The sequence below is a fragment of the Chiloscyllium plagiosum genome, chromosome 4, assembly GCF_004010195.1.
Source record: "Chiloscyllium plagiosum isolate BGI_BamShark_2017 chromosome 4, ASM401019v2, whole genome shotgun sequence".
NCBI classification, from domain to species: domain Eukaryota; kingdom Metazoa; phylum Chordata; class Chondrichthyes; order Orectolobiformes; family Hemiscylliidae; genus Chiloscyllium; species Chiloscyllium plagiosum.
The window spans coordinates 83,081,567-83,100,866 of record NC_057713.1 but is presented as its reverse complement, the minus strand read 5'-3'; the positions used below and the strand labels follow the sequence as shown (position 1 = coordinate 83,100,866).

The following is a 19,300-nucleotide window of genomic DNA, read 5'->3' as shown; positions in this document are numbered from 1 at the left end:
TTATTCTTGGGATGAAAGTTTGTCTAATGTTGAAAAGATTTGTTGAAAGAATAATAAATAGATTATACTCTTAAGACGTTTACTCTTTATCGCTTAGAATAAAAAAGGAGATCATTGAAAAATAAGATTCTGAAGGGAGTTGACAGAGTAGCTCTTAAGAGGATGATACTCCCTGTGAGGAAATATAGAACATCAGGGTATAATTTCAAAATAAGGCGTCTCCCATTTAAATTGGAGATTAGGTGGAATTTCTTCTCTCAAACCTACAGTCAGATCAGTCATGAATAGCAAAATAAATCTTGGGAAGCCTATTGACCTGCTTGCTGGCTCAACTTCGTGAGACTGCAAGTACCAGAAAAAGAAAAAAGGACAAAAAAGACCATTGGCCAATGGCCAAAGTGGCAGAATAAACCCAACATTCTGAAAGAGAAATCAGAGTTACCATGTAATATTCTCAGGAACACGGCACTGTAAATGTAAAGCACAGATGTATGACTTGGAAAAGAAAGGTGAAAAAAAATTTGAAAATTGAATTAGCCATTAATGACGTACAGAAGTAGGGATAAAAGACAGACAGAATAGAAGAACTTCCTTTCTGTATAAAGTCTCGTCTCATATAGGGTCAGATGAATTTGTCCAATTTTGTTCTCTTCTTCACTGTTTGGAAATGGAGTGGGCTTGATGACAAATGGAATGGGAATTACTCTTGACACTGAGTGCTGGGCCTGCCTAATTTGAGGAGGCAGAGGATGCCGATAGGATTTCTGTCACTGATTCCCAGTCTGAGGCAGTTCCGGGTTGGACTGAAGGGTCTGTTTCCATGCTGTACATCTGACTCTAATATACAAATCAGAGTCACATGGTTCCAAGGTGACAATTTCTGACCCTCTCCTTCCCAATTTTGTCACTTTCTAGTTTTGCTAACTTGAGTCAGTGTTTCAAATTGTATTTAGAGATATTAAGTACTGCTACCTTGCATTTATGAATAACTTTTCCTGACTCTTCATTCCTTGGTATTGTAGGCATAGCATAATGAAGGGTTTGGTGGCACCTACATTATGAAAAATTTAGAAAGAGTTTAACCAACCCTTTCTCAACATGAAGTACATTTTAGAAACCTCTGTAGAGGAAACCGATTACTGTCGAAAATAATTTGGAGGGAGAAGGGCATTCCCTTATGTTGAGGGAAGACTAGAAAACAGATTGTGTTGCTGGCACTACATTTAAATAAGTCTTAGCATTAGTATTGTGATTTAATAAAATAATTAAATTTGAAAATGTTGGTTTTGTGAATCGGTGGGCATATTTGAGATTGTGTGGCTGCTAGCAAAACTGTAAATGAGAGATGTGCTGGCACAGAATGTAGGATTGCCAATAAATAGTGTTGCAAGTGCTGGGAGTCCAGGCTCTTCCCTGTTGGGCTGGGACAAGTTGGACATGATGTCACTTTATACTATCAATAGTTAACCACTGATTAAAGGATCAAGTCTGATTATTGGAAGAAACAAAATTCTGCTGCAATCAGATTTTCATTCACTGCCTTCAGTCTGAAGGGCTCAAAACAGCAAGTATAAGGAAGCTGCAGCTACAAACAATTTCTGTAGTGGATTCACCATAACTGCCATCATCACCCCCCCTTCACACCCATCCAGACCATGGCCAAACCAGCACTGTTACAAATACAACTTTGGATTGGTCGGTCAGCTTCAAACTTTGTTCATTTGACTCATTTCTAAATAATGGTGATAATGTTTCACTTGATTGTATGTATGCAGAACGCAGGCAGATTTGCTGCCTGTGATTGCCAATGAAGAAAATTACACCTGTCATTTCTACAGTTAGTGTTAGTCATATGAATCTCATACAGGTCACCATGGATGGATCAGTCCCATATTGCTCAGACTGGAAAGGTTAACAGTGAGACCGCTGTTCCTGATTTGGGTCCTGGGCAAATTTCAGGCTCTTGTGTAATATCAAACCCATCACAGGAGCTCCAACACACTGAACTGAAGGATTAGTGATGACAAAAGTGAAATGTCAAACATCACCTGAAGTGTGTGAAGTTCTGGTCTCCTTACCAAAGAAAATATATAATTGCCATTGAGGGAGTGCAGTGAAGATTCACCAGACTCCATTCTCCATCTCCTGTTGCAAGAGGAGAGATCAGGTCAATGGATCTGTATTCATTTGGAGTCCAGAAGAATGAATTGTATAAAGTTCTGACAGAGCTGAGCAGATTAGGTATAGGAAGATGCTTAACCTGGTACAGGGCTCTAGAGCAAAGAGTTACAATCAAAATATTGGATAGGTATTTATGATGGAGACAAAGAAACATTCCCACCCTCAGAGGGTGGTGAACCTGTGGAATTTTCTACCATTATAAAGAGTGGAAGTTAGGAGTGCGTTTATAAAACAAATTGATTTCTCAACACTAAATATGTTCGTGGGTATGGGGAGGGAATGGTCATAGTGTTGAGGTAGAAGACCAGCCATAATCATGTTGAATGGTGAAGTAGGTTTGATGGGCTGAATGGTCTCTTGCTGCTTGATGTTCCCCTCTAAGTTTTCTTACTGCTTGCACAGGCCTCTGAGGCCTGGAACCATCAGTCAATGCTGACCACTGATTGCCATGCATTGGACCATTGGAGCAGCTGTTCATGCATGCAGTTGAGGGAATACTGCTCCTGCTTCCATTTCCTGTGTTTTTTTCCCAGTAAGGTGTTGGGCGAACTTCTGAAATTCTTCCAGTGGCAGAGCCCAGGAATAGTGAAGCTCTCAAGACACCGAGTTCTTGTGTTCATGTGGCTGTAGAGCCATCAGCAAGTTAGTGTGAACCCATTTTTTAAATCAGAGATAATTTTGACGCTCAAAGGTTTGGACCTATTACAGAATATTAACTGGGGATCCACAGCCTCTGGCAAAGCCTTTTCATGAGCTCACTACTGAGGTGACAAAGTCCACCAAGCTTTGTGCATGCACAGTTGCCGACTAGCTGAAAGATTGCCGCCTAAAGTGAATGATTGACTGAAAGAATGTTACTCCTCAAACTGACATTTACAGTAACTAAGTAACATTCAGTTTGAAAGAAAATAGTCAGACTGACCTTCAAGAACCTGCTTAGAAATCATTAACGTAAAAGTAATTAAATTGAGCTCACACTGGGCTGGCAGAGATTTGCAGATGAGGAAGGCACTGAGCAATAGAATGATTAATAAATCTTCTACATGTAGACACAAGGAGAACCATAGTGCAGCATGCTCAAGGAAAATGCTGTCAAGATCAAATGCTGTATTACAGGGAATAAGAGATGTTCACTGATTTAAAAGAAGTGTTTTTAGTGAGGTTCAGGTTACTGCAACAGGTCGCTCGAAGTATTGTACTAACCCAAGTTCCTTTTGGGACCGATGACTGGCAAGTTTGTGACAGCAGGTGAGCTATGCCAAAAAATGTTCTGTTTAATGTTATCTTTAGTAAAGACAAAGTGAAAGCAAAAAAGCATACGGTGGATACAATGCCATTTGTCACGTCACTTGTTTTTAAATATGTTCTTGGACAATGCTTAGTTTTAAGGAACACTACCACTACACATGAAGAATAATTGTTATGTAACTTATAACCTAAAACTGAGCAATTGCTTTGCAAATTTAGTCCAGGGTCATTTTAAATGAGAATGGTCTTTTTGAAAAGTATTGGCAAAATGTTTTAAAATTGGCTAATGAAGCCTGATTACGTGCAAATGTAGCGATAGATTTCTATGCAAACTCTCGGCAGCAAGGTTTGGGTCGCTTGTGGCTGTAAGGATGGTTTGCAATGCAGAGTGACACCAACCATGCATGTTCAGGACTTGTACTGGCTCAGGTTACCGTGAAGGTCCATCATTTTTAACTTTGCATGTTTCCCTGAGGTATTGAGTCTTCAGTTAAACTCAGCACCAATTCGCCCATTATAATGGGAGAGCAGTTTGTGGTTCTCTGGGATTATACTGTAAGCCTGGGTTCAAATTGCACTGGCTTCAGAGGTGTCATAACATCCAAAGATGTGTAAGTTAAGTGAATTGGCCATGCTGAATTGCCCATAATGTTCAGGGATGTGTAGGCTAGATGCATTCTTCAGGGGCAAATATAGTGTAGGAGGAATGGGTCTGGGTGGGTTACTCTTTGGAGGGTCGGTGTGGACTTGTTGGGCCAAAGGGCCTGTTTCCACACTGTAGGAAATATATATATAAAAAAAATCTCTAAACAGGTTAATTAGAGAATATCAACTGTAAAGCGTTATCCTTTTGTTAGAGGCTACATAATTAAAATTTTAAAAACTGATGCATTCACAGAAGCTGTTGCTGAAGAGATTAAGTTTAAAAGCAAGGAGGTTATGTTACAGCTGTACAGGGTGCTGGTGAAGCCACACCTGGAGTATTGTCTACAGTTTTGGTCTCCTTACTTGAGAAAGGATATACTGGCACTGGAGGAGGTGCAGAGGAGTTTCACTAGGTTGATTCTGGAGTTGAGGGGGTTGGCCTATGAGGAGAAGCTGAATAGGCTGAGATTATATTCTTTAGAATTTTTAGAAGAATGGAGGGGGATCTTATTGAATCATATAAAATTATGAAGGGAATAGATACTCTACAAGTAGAGAAGGTGTTTCTATTGGTGGGTGAAACCAGGACAAGAGTGCATAGCCTCAAAATTAGGGGGAGCAGATAGAGGACTGAATGGAGGAATCTAAAGGGTTGTGAATCAATGGAATTCCCTGCCCAGTGAAGAAGTTGAGGCTTCCTCAGTAAATATTTTTAAAGCTAAGGTAGATAATTTTTGAACGGTAAAGGAAGTGAGGGTTAAAGTGACAGGGAGATTAAGCGAAGCTGAGGCCATGAAAAGATCAACCATGATCTTATTGAATGGCGGAACAGGCTTGAAGGGCCAGATGGCCTACTCCTGATCCTAGTTCTTATGTTTTTATGTTCATTATCTTCCTGATTTTAACACTCTGCGCTTGTGTTATGGAGAAATTTTACTCTATGATATTTCTTTCTTGAAATGGGGATGGGATTGTGCTTCTCATTTACTTTGAGGTACTTTGCAAGAATTTGGAAATTCCCTTTAACCACCTTGTTTTTAGATAATACACTGCAGTGTGAGATTTGGTCTGACTTAAATTGATAGCCTCATGTAAAATGAACAGCATTCAAGGGGAGAGAATATCACAGAACTGAAATAACTGGCAATAATTCTCCTCTTTCATGAGGCAATGGGAGTGTATGTTGTTGTTAACCAGGTCACTTTATGCTCCCAGTGAAATATTATTTTAGCAAATTGAAACCTGTGAAGAAGAGGTTGTAATTTTCACATTCCTATCTCAAAGACTGTAATACTCTAACACCTCATTCCAAGCATCTGTTTAATGTGCATGAAACTGTCATACTGCTCTGATTGCATTAACAACATTTTAACAGCCTTGCTACAAGCAACTGTATTTTAACTTTTAAAAAATACAGTTACACTATTGAGGTAATGAGTCACATTTCTGCGAGAGAGGAGAGCAATGTTCTGTCATTGGACCTGAGAGAAGCTCCAGAGATGCTGCCAGATTTGCTGAGTATTGTCTTTATTGAAGTCCACGGGCAGAATCTTTTGATTAGATCCCCTACAATGTAGAAACAGGCCCCTTTGGCCCAACTAGTCCGTACCGACCCTCCGAAGAGTAACCCACCCAGACCCATTCCCCCTAACTAATGCACCTAAGTCTACTGGCAATTTAGCATGACCAATTCACCTAACCCACATCTTTTGGACTGTGGAAGGAAACTGGAGCACCTGGAAGAAACCCACGCAGACACAGGGAGAATGTGCAAACTTCACACAGACAGGCGGGAATTGAATCCAGGACCCTAGTGCTGTGAGGCAGCAATGCTAACCATTGAGCCACTGTGCTGCCCCAATTAGTTTGTTTGTGACTGTTTAGAGAGCTGGGCCTGATGGCTGGAGGGAATTTTGCTCTCCCTCCATACCTCAGGCAGCATACCAGATAATTGCCTGTTTAAAACAAAAAACAACTGTCCTTATCCACTCACTACATATTCACATTGAATGATATCTCACTTTATGGGCATATTTCTGGCTCTTACTGGACTCTCTAAACTCCAACACTGGGGTGCTTTAACTTAAAAAGTATGTCTACAGTACTTTGCTCTCTATAGTCCACAAGAGTATTGTTTAACTTCTGCTCGTCAGCCCACCCACCTTCTGGAACCATTACAGACCAGACACAAATGGTACCATACTTTAACGATCCCTCCCTAGCGATTCTACTGAAGGTCCTCCTGGAAAAGGAGGAAAACGAAGTCGTACAGATTGAAGGCAGCCTGGACAGAAGTGACTGCAGAGTGGGTACCTGTGGCCAGTCAAGAGTCTGGTTCTAGTCCTGCATGAGGATGAATGATCTGCTGCACCCTGTCTGAGCATGTACACTATCTGCTCAATATTTCATACAATGAGTGTGAGATCACATCATAAGGTTCACACTGCAGTGGACTCTGAGTGGGTACTGGGCATCTTGGTCAAATGGTTCAAGTGTGACCATTGCCTGTCACTTCATTGCAGCTACAACACTGAGCTGATGGTGTGTCAGCTACTGACCTTTATTCACACATAGGAGAACAAACACGTGAACGTTTCACCAACTATTTCCATGGGACAAGGCCACAATCTTAAAAGATGGCCTTTTGAGTTCAGACCCACTTTTCTCCTTGGTCAGCTTAGTTGGCACTGCCAGTGTAGTTGGTTCACTTGGGCAAGCTTCTTGTCCCAGTCAAACTTTGCCCCTACCGAAGTAATAGTTTAACAGCAAGTATAATACCTCCATATGACTAAGAGCTAATGAGCTAAATAAGTGGAGAGAGGCTTCACCCCTAACATGGTAAGTGTTTGTTTGCCAAAACTGGCATCTTTATTCTGAAGGAGCTGGGTAACTGCAGAGGTTTGTATTCACTACAGCTTGGAGGAAGAAAGTAACCCCCAACCCCTTATGTGGCTGGGTTTGTGAGCATTTAGGTTTTGGTTAACAAGACAGAGTTCATCAATGCAATTTCAATGGGTTGGGATGTTAATGAGTATTCATGATATGTTATTGAATGCAAAATGTCTCCAACGCTGAAGGTTGGGAAACATGCTCACCTGAAAGGTTCTGAGAATTCAATAACAAAGCTTTAAACTAGTTATAATGGAAATGAATGTTTTAATTGGCCCTGGCCCAGTTTAGTAGCCCTGCCTGCCCTCCCTCCCAACCGTTCCACATGGGCCTGGAAAATTCTACCCACTATTCAGAATCAGACTCCAGAAACCATTCTGCAATGGCCATTGGAAAGGAACCAGTCATAACAAATACATGAGAGGTTGAGAAATACCGTCTCTTACTGGCCCTTATTTATCTAAACTGATTTTGCTTTATTCCAGGTGCTCAAAGCCATCTCTGAATACTCATAGCAGTGACATGGAAACACTCTACCCTTACTGTGAAGATCTTCTAGACTGCAATCCTAAATGATTTTACAAGTGCTCTATTACCCTGATGTAGTTTATTTCCAGTTGAAGTCATTTTCCAAATCTTTGTCCTAGCTTTGTCCTATTGCCCAATGGAGTGGCACAGTGGTAAGCACTGCTGCCTCAGTGCCAGGGATTCTGGTTCGATTCCACCCTTGGACCACTGTTTGGAGTTTGCACATTTTCCTCATCTGCTTGGATTTTCGCAAGCTGCTCTAGTTTCTCTTACAGGGCAAAGATGAGGGCTGGGTGGATTGGCCCAAGCCTGTAGTGTCCAGAGATGTGTAGGTTACATGGATTAACCATAAGATAAGCAGGGTTATAAGAATAGGGTAGGGGGTGGGTCCAAGTGGAATGCTCTTTGGAGGGTCAGCATGAACTGGATGGGCTGAGGCATAGAGATTCTATGATATTCTCTTGATTTGTGGTGGATTCCAATGTTGATCAACTGTGTTCAAGTAGGAAGTGAATTCACAGGCTGTGCCATTTTACAGCTAAAAAGTGATATCCTCAGCATTCGCAGGAGGTGACTGGTACAGGCTTTCACCCACTGCTGCAGTTGCAAAAGGGTTCTTATAATGACATATGCCATAGGTTACATTCAGTTAAGTTAATAATGTAATCTCATCTTTTTGCTTTGTTTGTCACCACCTTGGTCAGATTCTTCAGTCAGTGATGGGTAGAGTGCCCTTTGAAATAACTCCAGAGGCCAGTATTCCATCACCCAATCACCCTTTTTTTGCACTTGGAGAGCCCTTGACATTAATCCAGCGTCCTCCAGAGCCAGCTTTCAGTGTGAAAATGGTATCTGATACTCCAATTCTTATTGGTCAGCCAGAGCTCCAACTTGGACCAGATTAATTGCCCCAATCAGGGAACTCCATTCTCTGAGGTCCACCTGGCTGACCTTGTTACAATCACTACATTCCTTTCCCTCGGAGTCTGAGGATATAGGTACGTTGTTTGTTTTGTAGCACCTCTTGGGCGTTTTAGCATCAGGTCAAGTTCCTGTTCTCTGAAATAGTGTGAAATTTACAGTAGCTCACCTCTTGCACCCAGGGTGTCTCAGGAGAAATTCATTCTCCTCAAGCAGCAAAGATGTCCAGGCAGCTACATCGGAGATATCCTCAATGCTTGACAGAATTCTGAACATTTGGCAAGACGTTGAAGAGTTGGGCACATTGTACTCACGTCCGCATGCTTGTTCAGGATCGTCACACCTACCTGAAGTTGATAGCTACTGACCTGACCTTGCATTGACCACATCTCTTACCCATGCAGGGCCATTCCTGTAGTTCCTACATCAAACTTTGTCCTGTGAAGTAAATTGGCTCTTGCTTAGTGGAGTCTTAGTGTTTCTGATGCTGTTTTACCCTTCCCATTTAACCACGTGTGGAGTCTTCTCCCCATTAGCAACTCTGCTGGAGCTATCGATGTGGTTGCATGAGGGGTGATTCTAATAATCCAACTAGGAATCAGGGCAACTTGGTATTAAGTGAAGATTTACTTTAAACCTGCTTTCAAAGTTTGGGGTACTCTTTCTGCCAGACCATAGGAAGATGAATGGTTTGGAGATGTCCTTACATGCTAAATTCCATTCCACCTTAGGAAATACACAAATTCTTTGCTGATAACCAAGGGTCTGTTATCTATGACCAACCCTACCAGGAGTCAGTGTATTGTAAAAGATAAAGTTTTTTAAAAAAAGTCATCCCATGTTTGGTGAATGAACTCTGTACACCCAGCTACTTTGTATGGGTGTCCACAATAAGAGCATTGAGCCCATGAAAAGACCTGTGTAGTCAATGTGTAACTGAGTGCAGAGTTTACCTGGACTGTCCTGTGAATGTGGGGGAGTTGCTGGCAGTAATCTTGGTGTTTGCACCTGGGCATTGTCCCATCAACACTGCTATGTCTGCATCCAATCCTGACCACCAGGCATAACCCCTTACCAACTTCTTCATTTTGGAAATCCTTGGAGGAGTTCAGCCAGTATTTGGCAGCGTCACTTGCTCGGTACAATCACTCTTGCCACCCCCCCAATAATATGCCATTCTCTACCATGATCTACTCTCTTCGGGTCCAAAAACATTTCATTTCTTGTTGTGATAGCCATTTTGTTTCCTCCATCAACAGTTTTTAGCTTTGCCAGGACAGGATCTTTGTATCCAAATTCTGATACTGTCAGCTGTGACTGGAACTGGCTCCAGAAAATTTAAAACCATTATGGACTTTTCCAATGGTGTAGCAGTGATGGTGTATCTGCCATCAGGGGGCAGCTCAATATATCTACATTTGCTGCTTGGCCTTCTGGACGGTGTGCCAACTTGTAATTAAATGGTCTTAAGTGTTAGAGCCCACCGCTGAATTTGGCCAGAAGAAGATAGCTTTTTTTCCCCCATTTCCTGAAAGCTTTGATTTGGCTACATGATCTTTTCCAAGGCTTTTATTAAAAAGTTGATGCAAACATGCCAGGATGGAGGCCAGGTTATGCATGAACTTTCCATAATAATTCATCAGCCCAGAAAAAGACAAAGTACAGATGGGAGAGCTGGGCCATTTTTGATCACCCTCACTTTATCTTCCAATGGGTGTAACTCAGTCTTTTCAACTCTGTAGCCCAAGTAGGTAACTTGGGGTGTATGGAAACATTTTTCCCTTTCAAGTAATACTGACCTAGGAGAAACATCTAACCACCATGTCCATGTTCTCCAAGTGCTCCTTATTGGTCTTCCCTGTTATTAGCATGTCATCTACATAAATGGCAACCTGGGGCAAACCTTGTAAAATGTTCATCATCCATGAAAAATTGCACAAGCGGCTGTCTTGTATATTGGTACAAATACTTATCTAACTGCAATTATAAGTACATATGTCTGACTTATGTACAGCTTCGTGAAGGACAGTTCACCTGCCAGCTTTGTGTCTAAGTCTCTATACAAGGGGTTAGGTATTTATCCAACTGTGAAAAGTGGCTTTCTAGTTATTTAAATTCCCCACAAAGGCAAACTGACCAGTTGGGCTTTACGGTCAATATGACTGGTGTTACCCACACCGCACACTGGACTGGTTTGATGATTCCTTCACTTTCCAGCCTTCTGCCTATAAGGGAAGTAACACTGGGAGGGCCTTGCAGAATCATGGAGTTGCTTCCTGCTCAACATCCAAGGTGACCTTCGCTCCTTTGTTAGTTCCTGGATCTTCCTGAAAAACTTCTGGGTATTTAATTAGGACTTCACTCAGGCAGCCATTTTCTAATCAAAATGTTGAGCCAATTTTACCCCATCAAGCTTGGACCCAAGCCTTTGACTACAGTCAGTGGTAACTGAAGCAGCTGCTTCTCAAGAGGCTGGAATCAAAGTTGTACCCTGAATTTGTTAAGTCTCCCCGATTGTAGGTTCTCAGTCAAGCCCAAGTCTTGCACCAACTTAAGGGTTGGAGTCTAGAGAGAATTTTGTTCATGACTGTTTGTGATCACTGAAACAGCTGCTCTGGTATTGACCTCCATTAGAACTCGTTGAATGTTTGTGGTTCTGATTTGGATCTTGCTAAGCAACTTAACTATTCATGTAGGTGGACTTTCCAGGATAACAGCTGGAGTTTGGTTTAGTGGGACGGTCTCTAGTCCACATAGTGGCAGCAGCCACAATGACTTCTTTTGGGGTTTTGTTGTGAGCTGATGTGATTAGGATACATTCTGAGGGAAGTTATGCGATTGCACTCACTAAGTGGTGTTCGCCAAACTCACTCGGACAGGCGAGGGTGTCCACTTCTACTAGAATACCCTGCAACTCCAAATGCTCCACTTGTTGCATCTTCCAGTGGTAAAGCCAGTTGTCATGTCTGTTGAAGTACAGCGTGTCAGCTAGTTGTTGTTGCCGCCTGGTTACATAATCCCACATACAAAATGGTCTCAGCATCTCATTAGGGTTAAACCTAAGTCACAGCCCTCTTCTAGTCATCTTAACCTAGTAAAAAAGTCTGGATATGGATTCCCCTGGTTCTCTATCACCGAATAAAACAGATAGCATCTTATAATTAGAGGGGACTTGGGGTCATAATATTCCTTAGCTAAATCAGTCATCTCTTGAAAGGTTTTAGTATCTGCTGCCTCAGGGCAAGTAAGGCTTTTAATAATTGAAAAAGCTGCAGGTCCACAAGCTGTCAGAAGAATTAGTTATTGCTCTTCATCTGCACAATGTCATTTGTCTAGAAAAACAAACCACATTCTTTCCACATATTGATCCCAGTCATCGACAGCAGGTTTGAATGAGCCCAAGCTTCCCAAATAACAGCATGATACCAGAAATGCTTACCCCAAGTCAAAGACAACTGCTGCAAGTAAATTTCTTCAGGAGTATGCTTTTCACTCTTAGATACTGAAACAACTCCAGAGGCCAGTATCCCGTCACCAAGTCACTGTTTATTTACATGTGGAAAGTCCTTGACACTGATACAGATCTCTCAGAACTAGTTCTGTGAACAGACTCTCTGATTTTTCTGTTTATCTCTGTTAGCTTGGGTTCCTTGATTGAGGCTGTTTAATCTGGTCCAATCAGGAAACTCCTATTCTATGAAGTCCACCTGGCTGATCTCGTTACAATCACTACATCTTCAAACTTTTGATTCCACTCTATGGAGTAAATTGCTATTGTGTGACTTGAGTACAAGGTGCTAAACAGTACTCTAATAAGAAACTGAAAGTACCCTGGGAACCACATGGAAAAGAGAGAGCACAAGTGCAGTAGTGGGGAACAACCTCTGATGTTCTCCTCTTTGTTAAATTTGTGACTTCAAGTAAAATCTCCCAGCCTAAGATTGGACATGAACGGGGAGGAAAGAAAATAGAAGTAAATGCAGAAGTATTTAAGATTGCATCATGGAGCTGATATGTCTTAACTGGAGAATTAACCTGTTTGATCCTTTGGGTGATGCCAGTATTGTTGGTATGAAATGGAAAATGTGACAGGAGAAGTTCAAAGTTATGTTGACATCATGATCGGAATTTGGATGTGGTGACGATTGATCAGAAAACATAGCAACAGGTCATTACTAATCAATGCAGCTACTTTGGGAAAGGTGGATTACGAGCATGCAATGAAATGTTTGGAGAACCATAATGTTGTGTTGGCAAATGCCATGTGCCAAAGGCATGTTTGCCATCAAATGAGACCGAATGAAGGGAAAATATTTGCTCAGCTTATGAGCTACTGAAGGAGGTGTAACCCAAGTCAAACAGATAAAGGCTCTTGATTAACAGTAGAACTGTTAATCAAGGATGGATTTGTGCAATAGTTAGAGATGATCTTGGTTCAAGAGATCAAGATAGTTTGACATATCACAGGGCAGGTTTTAGAATTGACCACTAAAGAAGTTACAGTCACACACTTAGAAAATCTCAAGGTTATTGGCTTCAGCAAAAGGAAAATATTTTTAACCAAGTTTTAGGAGATTTTTGTAGGAATAACAAGCTATGGATAGAGGGGGAGCCTGTTGATGTGCTATACCAGGATTTCTAGAAGGCATTTGCTACTTTGCCACATCAAAGACTATTTTACATTAAAATAACAGCTCGGGAGTAACATATTAGGATGGTTACAAGATTAGCTGACTTGACAGAAAACAGTGTGTATAATTGGATCATTGTCTCTTTGGCAGGATGTGACAAGTGGAGTATGTGCTGGAGCCTCAACATTTTTCAATTTACGTCAATGACTTAGATGGGGGGACAAGGGGGAAGCATTTGGCATGGAGCTATATTTATACATGACACAAATGCAGGTAGAGAAGTATGTTCAGAAGAACTGAGGAAGTTGTAGACACGTCCTGTAAATGAACTAAAAAGATGTCTATAGATGGGTTGAGTGAGTGGACAAAAATGTAATATAATGAAGGAAAATGTGAAATTGGTCACTTTGGCAAGAAGAATGATAAAGCTGAGCATTATTTAAATGAGGAATGAGTGTGGAATTCAGAGGTGGAGGGATTCTGGTATTTGTGTATGAGTCACAAAATATTATGCAGGTATAGCACATAATCAAGAAGACTAATAGGCTGTTATCCTTTTTTATGAGGGCAGTTAAACATAAAAGGATGTTATACAGAGCTTTTGGCAAGATGGCAACTTGAATACTGCATGCAATTTTGGCCTTATTATTTTAAAGAAGGATGCACATGAGTAGGAGATTGACACCTGGCATGAGTGGCTTGCCTTTCGTGTTAGGTTGAACAGACTGGGCTTGTTTTCACTAGAATTTAAACTAGTGAAGAGTGATGTATTAAAAGTGTAGAATATTTTTAATGATATTAACAAAAGTGGGTGAGCAAAGAATGCTTCCTTTCGTACTGTCCAGAACTAAGGGGTGTTGCTTAAGATTAAGATTTCAGGACAGAGGTGAAGAGAAGCATTTGAGTTGTCTGATTTTAGAACTCTCTGCCTCAGAAGGTCATTGAATATATTTAAGGCAGAGGTGGATAGACAGGGAAATTGGAGATCATTGGGGTGGAGAGAGGAATGTGGAATTTGAAACAAATGATCCTTGAGGCCAAATTGTTTTTTCTGCTCCTATTTTTATATTGGTTGTCATATGACGTCATGTGGATACAATATTATTGTAACCGATCTGAATAACCAGATAATGGATGCAGTGCTCCAATGTTTCATGTCAGATGAGTTGAGGCATATGCTATTGGGTGACACTTTGAAAATAGTGGTTGCAGTTGATGGACAATTTCTCAGTATAAAACCTTGCCATCGGCACAAAGTTAATTGAGTGGCACAGCAGAATCCAGGGCCATTTAAATGTAAGCAGCAGAAATCTGAAGAGCATTTCAGATGTGGTAACTTGGCACTAGAGAAGAAATGCCAGCTGCCCAACCAAGAGAAAGCACACACACAAACCGTATTTTGTCAAGATGTGTGCAGCAGCAAAGCTCAAAGAATGAAATCTGGCAAACTGTAAAGGACTGAACTGAAAAGAGCACAACTGAGATAAATTGTAGATGGAAAGAATGAGGAGACAAATAGACATGATGGATACTTATCTGTTAATGGAGATTTGTGATCGCAGTTACCTAATATAGGCAAAATGAACACTGGCAAGCAATGTTTAGAAGGGTTTGAGTTTGGTAAGAAACAACACTGTGGGGTGGTTAGGTGGCTCAGTGGTTAGCACTGTTGCCTCAGTGCCAGGTTCGATTCCTGCCTTGGGTGCCTGTGTAAACTCCACAGACATTTTCCCTGTGTCTGCGTGGGTTTCCTCCCACAATCCAAAGATATGCAGGTCAGGTGAATTCATTCAGATGAATTGGCCTTGCTAAATTGCCCATAGTGTTAGGTGCATTAGGGTAGGGAAATTAGACTGGATGGGTTACTCTTCAGAGGGTCGGTGTGGACTTGTTGGGCCAAATGGCCTGTTTCCATACTGTAGGGAATCTAATCTAAAAAATATAGTACACTTATTGATTGATTGGCTGCCAGAAATATTCACAGTAGGCAAACAGAAAACATCTCTTTCCCATCTCTGTGTGAGTGAAAAAAACTTAAACAAGAAAGATAATGAATTCTAATACAAGGTGCATTTAATCACCTATTGAATCGAAGAATGGCCATTGCTAGATAAGTAATGTCTGTTACTTAGTGTGACCTATTCAGCTTGAGATACGACATACGTGTTCCCTAATTTTGCTTCTAGATGCTATTCCTATGACTAGTCCATGTGATCTATTGATTATTCTATATTTTTTAAGATTAAAAATCATTTTAAGATCCTCTTAAGATCTTCGTTATGCTTCCATTGTGTGCATTGTTTTATCAGTTGGTACTGTAAAAACAGTTATGAATGTATTAATAATCTTGATCACAGACAATTTACAGGGGGAAATATAAATTCAGAAAATTTTATTTGGACTGAGCAGTAAAAATTGTAAGTTTTTTTCATAAGTGGGAAGAACTCTACCTTCCAGTGAGCTTCCTCATCCCGAATGAAATAATTTTGTAGATATGACATGAAATACCAAACAACTTTAACAGCAGCACTGGAGAGTTTGGAGTTTAATGGCAGAGTGTTGTCTAAGTCAAACTCTCCATGTTTATTTTCAATTCTGAAAGGGCACTGATCCTCAGGACATTTAAAAAGTTGCATTCTTTCAATTGTTCTTATTGTTCAATGTGTTTTGGTTATACCACTTGTGAAGGGTTCTGAACAACTTAAATTTTCATTCTCATATTTTATTTATGAGCAGGAAATATGAGTACTATAAGCATCACTTAGTCAACAATGAAGAGTGAATGGAATCTCTCTTGCCCTCTTCACAGCTTGTTAACCACAAAACCTGTTTCTCAAGTTACTAACTGTGAGAGCTGATGGTTACAGCACTGCCATTCATTAATCTGCGCAGAGATGACAGTCTGTTATGTGGGAAATTGGAATGGCTTTTTTCATTGGCATGAGCATATCCCAAATAAAGTGAAGGTGATTACCCAATCTAGCTGGGATTTTCCTGAATGTTATAGCCAAGATACACACATTGGCATTAAGAACTGAGTTGGGCAAAGCTACTTGTACATTATTATTCTTGTTTTTTAGAACAATATCATGCAGACAGACAGACAAACCTTCTCAAGCTGCATAGTTTCTGCAGTCGGATTTTCTGCATTTTTTGTGTGTGTGTCTGTGTGTTTTTATATGTATATAAATTTTTAAAGAGGCTTTACAGAGTAACATACAGTTAAGAGATTTCTGTCTAAAAATGTTACGAGAGTTCTAACTGTTAAGACATTCCAAAAATATCAAACATATAATTCAACCAGGGTGATGTTTTGGGATTGTACTCCTGCATATCCGAAAGTAGTGGGAATAGTTGTTTGCTTTGCCATTCTGGACATTTGTTTCTGGACTGTACATTTCAAGCCTGTAGCTTCAGATATTTCTTTTAAGACCATCATTGATGGTGTAATTGCTGGAAGGAAAGTATAAGGGAGAAGGGATAATGGCCAGCTGTTGGCAGTCAAATTGGCTTAATAGCAACCATAAAATACAAATGACATATTATTGCACTTCATTACTTGGATATGTCCTGTACATCTGATTTGTTTTCAGTCCATTTGGTCTGTCTAGGATTTCCACCTCATTTAACCCTCGCTACTAGGAGAAACCGTGAGACTTGCAAGCATTTGATACTCCTAAAGAGAAAGCCTCTGCCTCAAAACAGTGATGCAACTGAACCAGTTGGGTAACCAAATCCTCCTTAAGCCTCATGTTAAAAACACAAAAGAATATGGGACCATTTTAAAGAACAAATTAGGGGACCTGTGTTAGGTACTCTTGATTTGTGCCAGACATCTAGAGACTGAATTATCCTTAAAGCAACTGTCTGAGATTGCACAAAAATGTCACTGAAATTTTAACCTTTATTTTCCTGAGCTCACAAATCAATACTGCTGCTCGCCCTCTCATTACTGTTCCACCTGAGATCATCCACCACATGCTCCATCCCACTGCAAGTTTTGTTTCAGATTTATAGCACCTTATACCATCTTGGGGGCTGAACAGAGGCTCAGTGGTTAGCACTGCTGCCTCACAGCACCAGGGACCTAGGTTTGATTCCAGTCTCTGGCGACTGTCTGAGTGGAGTTTGCATATTCTCATCGTGTCTGCGTGGGTTTCCTCCAGGTGCTCCGGTTTCTTCCCACAATCCAAAAATGTACAGGTTAGGTGAATTGGCCATGCTAAATTGCCCGTAGTGTTAGGTGCGTTAGTCAGAAAGAAATGAGTCTGGGTGGGTTACTCTTCGGAGGGTCGGTGTGGACTTGTTGGGCCGAAGGACCTGTTTCCACACTAGAGGGGAATCTAATCTTATACCCTCTCTACATATGATTGAAAATAGTTAATGTAAAGACCATTGACTTATTAGTGTTAGCCAATTATACAGAGGAGTATGGCATAATTTCAACAAATTTATTGGGAAAAAGTTTAACATGACAGCATTAAATTCAGGAGCATTCTGAAGATTTGAGCTGAAAATGTGTTGCTGGAAAAGCGCAGCAGGTCAGGCAGCATCTAAGGAACAGGAGAATCGACGTTTCGGGCATAAGCCCTTCTTCAGCCCTTCTTTCTCCTCGCATTCTGAAGATTTCCCTTGTATTGAGACCAAATGCCATGATTTCATGAGACTGCATATCATGTTTTATGAAAATGAATGTTGCTGAAGTTTGGAAGATTTGAAGAGTGATTTTCCTAATAAACAGCTAACTTTGGTGTCTTAAGCAGATCTATTGAAAACTAGTCAGACAATCGTTGTTTAGCTTACCTGCCTTGTTTGTTGCAAAGTTTATTTCTACATTCATGCCAAGCTTAAAGCTGTTTGCAATATCATGTGCAAAGACGTTGTGTAATGTCCATTAGACATCTCTTTTATGATAAAGCAAGGATTTGATAAATCTTAAATTCACGTGAAATTCACCATCTCTGCCTTATGTATTTTATTGTATTAATTTGAAATTATCTCCATTGAGAATGAATCCAACCTCAGGCTAGGGACAATTGGGAGATCAGCACTGTTCAAAGAGATGGGTGGCGTTGAGAAGAGCCTCGTTTCAAATTTTTGCATTTTTTTTAGAACTTTTTATTTCTTGGCTGCTGTTTCAGTTCAATAATTGGTTTCTGTCTTGGTTTCTTCACCTTCTGTGCCACTTTCCCCTGGGTTTCTTCCTGTGTAATTTTGAATGAATGGAGGTCCCTTTGTCTGTAACCAGGAGCTTTTCCCCATCTTCCTCCTGATTCTCATTCTGGACCTGATCTGGGACTGGAGGTTTTCCACCATTTATTGAACCACACAAAATTCTTAAAGAAATTGACAGGCTGGATGTGGAGAGGTTGTCTAGTCGAGTAGGCAAGTCTAGGACAAAATCATAATCTCAGAATAAGGAGTCACACATTTTAGACAGGTGACAAGGAATTTCTTCTCCAGGGAGTTGTGGAATTAGTTATCACAGTTGTTAAATATATGCAAGGCTAAGACCTGCAGATTTTTAATTGGTAAGGGAATCAAGGGTTGTGGGGAAAAGACAAAAAAAGTGGCGTTGAGGATTATCAGATCAGCCATGATGGCATTGACTTATAGGAGTAGAACTTGGCTCTTCAGCCCATCCAGTATGTTATTGTCCATCATTGGTTAAGATTGCTAGCCAAAGCTTTCTTTATTACAGCCAGGAACATCCTATTACAATTGCTGCAATCCATACGGTTTACACGAACCTGTAAATGCTAAGAATCATGCCATCTGCACATGCTCAGTGAGCAGCCATCTTGGGTGTTCATTCTATACACTCTGAAGCTGAAAACGCTGGAAATGTACAGCAGTCCGGAGTTGTTCATGGATTTGTCATTGAATAGATTCCAGTGTGACTGAGGCATCAGGTCCTGATCAAATTCTCTCCAATATCTTGCTTTGGCAGTGGGTATATCTTGACTATCATCTTAAGGGAAGTGACATCTACTGCCCAGGAACAAACCTTTTGGCAGCACTCCATCTCTGGCAGTGTTTATGCTTCATGCAAGTTTAGGCTGTGCCTTGGAGCTATGTATTTTGTAACCTGGTTGTCAATATTACTGAAGTTATAAGAATGAGGGACATTTTGAAATCCATGTCACTGAACTCTTTGGGGATGTAATTAAATAACTTGAAGACCCATTGGAAGCTGAAATACAAATTAACAAAAAATCTTACATATCGATTAGCCAATGGTGTTCTGTTAAATCTCC

General features: G+C 40.7%; 1 protein-coding gene across 10 annotated transcripts in view; it reads left to right on the top strand.

Annotated features, from left to right (window-relative positions):
• The window catches only part of LOC122549160 (neurocalcin-delta), a 266,843-nt gene that overhangs the window by 105,210 nt on the left and 142,333 nt on the right, over positions 1-19,300 (top strand). The window contains exon 1 of one of the 10 annotated variants that reach the window (XM_043688511.1): positions 3,246-3,429. The exons of the other annotated variants lie outside the window; for them this stretch is intronic. The gene's annotated coding sequence lies outside the window, so the exon portion shown is untranslated. Of the gene's footprint in view, positions 1-3,245; positions 3,430-19,300 lie in introns of those variants that run through there. 10 annotated transcript variants of the gene reach the window in all.